General features: G+C 45.0%; 1 pseudogene; it reads left to right on the top strand.

The window, feature by feature from the left end:
• The first annotated feature begins 1943 nt into the window (after positions 1-1943).
• On the top strand, positions 1944-3245 carry LOC114633615 (annotated as a pseudogene).
• The last annotated feature ends 1896 nt before the right edge of the window (positions 3246-5141 follow it).

Here is a 5141-nt window from a genome sequence, read left to right as displayed (position 1 = left end):
TACCCCTCAGACTTGCTCCAACAGTGCAATTCCGGCAGGTGATGCTAAAAGAAAAGTGGTTTGAAGGTTTCCCTGGGCAGACCCATTCACAGCAGCTGCTCCCTAGGAACCACTTACAGGCTGCAGTTCCTGGAGCTCTGTCTATTGACTCTGTTCATTTCTCCGATTTGTCAAGGACCATCTGATACTCCAGCCTGCCCCCCTAAGTGCTCTGCTTCTGTTTCACCTCACAGGCTTCGCCAATTCAATCAGCACACGCTCATACTCCACCTCGGAAGTCATTAATGAAAATACTGCTGAATGCTGGGTATAAGTCAGGTCCCTGGGGCCTCCCCTCCACCCCTTCATCCTCCAGCCTAACTAACAGTCCTCATTTCTGATCATCTTTCCCCACTGTTCAAGGACTTTCCCCCCTCTCTTCTCATTCATTCATTAATTCACTCATTCATTCACTTGCTAGAATAGAGACTTCACTCAGGATAGTACATGGAAAAGGCTTAACTACTGCCAGCTATTACTATGGCAAGGGGCCATGGGGGAGCAAAGAGTGTGAAACAGACTCCTGCGCACAGCAATGAAAATGGCTAAGAGTAGCGGCTGCTGCTTACAGAGTGCTCTCCAGGCACGCAGCTAATGTTGTACAGAGAGTGCATGTCAGGCATGTTGGGCATGGCCCATGCTACTGAAGCAGCTGTTGGTCAGGATCAAAGGCATCAATTCTGAAGTCAAAGTTCTTCTGGCCCTCTCACTGGCTTCTTTGCCCTAAGTGGCCCTTTGTAAAGTAAGGGTACTCTTACCTCCGAGCCTTGTTGTAGGGGTTTAAATTATTCAATAAGATAATGGAGAAAAGATATCTGAAGTACTGCCCCGCACATAATATGCATTCGATAAATGATGGGGATTATTATTTAATGTAATACAGCTGTCCCGTGTCAGGCATCACAATCTGTTTGACCAGCAGGAAGGTTGATTCTTAGGCCGATTTCCCCAAAGTTCTACGGATGATAATGAAATAATGAAACCAGTATACTAACTCAAGACTGTTTGAGTCCAGATCCCATTTTATTTTATTATTGAGGTCCAGACAACATTATATTATGCAAACATAAAACATATTATGCAAGAAAATGTGCATACAGAATAATCTCACAAGCTACGAAAGCAAAGGAGATGGTGAAACACAGGATATTCTCTCAGCAGGGCAGATGCTCAGCAAAGTACCAGGAGGAGGCAAGGAGGAGGAGGAGGAGGAGGAGGAAGAGGAGGAGGAGGAGGAGGAAGACAGAGCCGTCATGATGATGATGGGGAATGATGATGATAAAAGCCTGTCACAGTTTGACAGAAAATATTAGATGTCAAATATTGGCGATGAAGGTAGCAAACACCTTTAATTCCAGCACTTGGGAGAGACAAAGGCAGAGAGATCTCTGTGAGCTCAAGGCCAGCCTGGTCTATAGAGTAAGCTCCAGGACAGCCAGGGCTACACAGAGAAACTCTGTCTGGAAAAACCAAAGGGGAAACAGAAAAGAAAAAGAAAAGGTTAGGATGCCGGAAGACAGAGGAGTCACATATTCATTTTGTGTGTAGACAGGGGCTCACCCTCCAGCTCAGGCTTCCCAACTTCCGTATCAGACATGCTGGGATTGCAGATTTGTGTTAGAGGGAGCTCCATTTTTGAGCAGAAGAATAGGTGGGGACTTTTATGGAGACAGCAGCATTTGAATAGACTCTAAAGAACAGATTGAGTCAGACACAGCAAGAAAAGAGAGACACCCTATGGAGAGAAAAGAAATTTCACAAGCAGAGGTACGCAGACAGGAATGTTTGGGGTGTGTTTAGAAATTTCATTTTGGGCATTGGGCTTTGTGGCTGAACTACAGTCTGTGTTGCTTAGTGGATGCTGTCAGGTTTCTCTGCACTGCCACTCCTAAAGGACCCACACAATGCTTTCCAAACTAGCAAGTCTGCAGACCATCGCTGCTCTGCATCGAGGAGTCCACACCTCAGTCGCCTCTGCCACGTCTGTTGCAACTAAGAAGACAATGCAAGGCCCACCATCCTCTAAGTATATCTTTGAATGGGAATCTAAATATGGTGCATACAATTACCATCCTTTACCTGTAGCCCTGGAGAGAGGAAAAGGCATTTATATGTGGGATATGGAAGGCAGGCAGTACTTCGACTTCCTGAGTGCTTATGGTTCTGTCAGCCAAGGACATTGCCATTTAAAGATCATAGAAGCCATGAAGAGTCAGGTGAACAAGCTGACATTAACATCTCGGGCTTTCTATAACAATGTCCTTGGTGAATATGAGGAGTACATTACCAAGCTTTTTCAACTACAACAAAGTTCTTCCTATGAATACAGGAGTGGAGGCTGGAAAGACTGCATGTAAGCTTGTTCGTCGTTGGGGTTACGCCGTGAAAGGCATCCAGAAATACAAAGCAAAGATTGTTTTTCGCTGTTGGAAACTTTTGGGGTCGGATGTTGCCTGCAATCTCTAGTTCCACAGATCCGACCAGTTATGATGGCTTTGGACCCTTCATGCCAGGGTTTGAAATCATCCCATGTAACGATCTGCCTGCACTGGAGCGTGCTCTTCAGGATCCAGATGTTGCTGCTTTCATGGTGGAGCCCATCCAGGGTGAAGCAGGTGTTATTGTTTCGGATCCAGGATCCCTGATGGAAGTTCGGGATCTCTGCACCAGGCACCAGGTCCTGTTTATTGCTGATGAAATACAGGATTGGCCAGAATGGTAGAAGGCTGTGGATCATGAGGATGTCAGACCTGACGTACTTCTTCTTGGGAAGGCCTATCTGCCGGCTTGTTTCCCACATCTGCAGTGCTGTGTGATGATGAGATAATGGTGACCATTAAACCAGGCGAGCATGGCTCCACATACAGCGGAAACCCACTAGGCTGCTGAATAGCCATTGTGACTCTTGAGGTTTTAGAAGAAGAGGATCTTGCTGAAAACGCAGACAAGATGGATGCTGTCTTGAGAAAGGAGCTCAGGAGGCTACCCTCTGACGTCGTGACTGCAGTGAGAGGGAAAGGGTTGCTAAATGCCATCGTCATCGGAGAAACCATGTGATGCTTGAAAGGTGTGCCTGTGACTTCGAGATAACGGGCTTCTGACCAAGCCAACCCACGGCGATATCATCAGGCCCTCCACTTGTGATCAAGGAGGATGCGATCCGGGAGTCAGTGGGGATCATCAATAAGACCATCTTGTCCTTCTGATTGTAGGAACTCCAGGGAGCCATCTTCAGACAGGGCTATCGTGAAACTCCGCTTGAAATGGGCAGATTTGGCCTCTCTGACTCCTAAAAGCCATTTTTTGAATATACATTGTATATTGCAATTGATGCATAGTAGAGTGACACCTAGGAACCTGCAGGTGGCTGTGTGACAGAAGAGTGAGAGAGAGGTATCTCTTTGTTGAGGTTTGACTGTGTGGGAACTTTCTAAGGAGAAACAGATCTACCTACGTATAGCCTGCAAATCGAGTCCTGCAGTCATTTATGTGCGTTTTTTTACAATTGCCTTGCTGGTGTGAATGTTTTGTATTTGAAAGTTATTTCTAAGATACTACATAAGAAACTAGCTTAACCTTGTGCAGTGGAATCGTTATAATCAATGAATGTTAAGATGATTGGAGGTTAAGCATATGTAAAAAACTAGTTTAAAGTAAATTTTGCATTGGCCACACCAGAATGTGTTATACAGATTCTGAGAATTCTTTGCTTGCTTAATTATACTTGCTTAAATTGCTTGATTGCAGTTTGTAAAACATTTATTTTCAGTATTTCTTTGAATAAAGTTTAATTTTTCTTTTTACCCCAACAGAGCATTTTGTATTTCCATTTTGGTAATAATCAGTGTACTATTTCACCCTTGTGACTGGCATCTCATATTGAGATCACTGAGTGTGTTTCAGGCTTCTTATTCTAAATAAAGCTATGACCAGTTCATATCTGTTAAAAAGAAAAAAAGAAAGAGAGAAAGAGAGAAAGGAAGGAAGGAAGGAAAGAGGGAAGAAAGAAAGAAAGGTAGGTTTCATTTTGGTTCCAACAAGGTGGGTGAGAGGAAATAACTGAGACTGAACTAGTGAAGAAAGAGTCATTGCTCTATTAATAAGTGAAGCCTTGGAAAACACACTGGCCACAGCATAGATGCTTCTCCTAGTTAGAGTCTCTTGCAACTTTCACCTTGGGAAGAACCACAGCAGGGAGAGGTAGAAAAGAGAGAGGATTCATCAGGCAAGGGCAAGGCCCAGAGTTCTGATGCGTCTGGGTACTGCCGGTGGAGACTGAGTAAGACAGCCATGAAGTCCACTCGTGTATAAAGGCAGATGGTTAAGAATACTGCAGTGTTCTCTTCCAAGCTGATAAACTGCACTTCTTGAGCCACCTGAGGCCTCTTACTGGGAACTACAGGACCTCCTGGACAGCCTGCAGTGAAACATTAATGTTTGGCTGTGTTAACAAAAAGTATCTTTTGACTAGGGACCTGAAGGTACTTTTGCTACTATTTGACTCAAAATTGAAAAATAAATGAGGGTCACTAGAGGGAAGGGCAGATAGGGCGTTGTTGATAGAGTGTGGAAAAATAAGCAGAGTGACCTAGTCAGCCGGTCCACACTAGACTTGCCTATCGCTTGGGCAAGCTCCTTGCCAAGAACACTCTTCCTGCTGAGTCACTGCAGTCTGAGTGGCCACGTGACTGACCTGTTGTGTGGGAGTCTGTTTCCTTCCCAAGCTGGGAGAAAAGGTCTATATTGGGACACCGACACTGCACACATCTGACTGTTCTTTTGAGTTCCTAGCTTTTCTGTGGCTTCTACATCTGGTTGACCTGGTGATGTTGTAGGAGGTGCCAAAAAATAATCCTTAAGAGTTGCTTCTCGGCAGTTTTTGCTCAGGAAAGCCTCTTGTACCTCCTCTCTCAGATGAGGGGAGGGAGAGGAAGCTTTTAGCTTGGTCTAGCCTCAGCTATATGCATTGTTTCCTATTCTAAGCAACAGCCTTCATCACCCCTGCAGTTCAATTTGGTTGCTCCCATTCCTGGAAGTTACGTTGTCCTCCAGTCCATACTTCACAAAAGAGAGCCATAACCCAGAAGGGTTCCTCCAGTCCA

This window comes from Grammomys surdaster, unplaced genomic scaffold (genome assembly GCF_004785775.1).
Source record: "Grammomys surdaster isolate TR1022 unplaced genomic scaffold, NIH_TR_1.0 721, whole genome shotgun sequence".
NCBI classification, from domain to species: domain Eukaryota; kingdom Metazoa; phylum Chordata; class Mammalia; order Rodentia; family Muridae; genus Grammomys; species Grammomys surdaster.
This window is presented reverse-complemented; position numbering and strand designations above follow the sequence as displayed.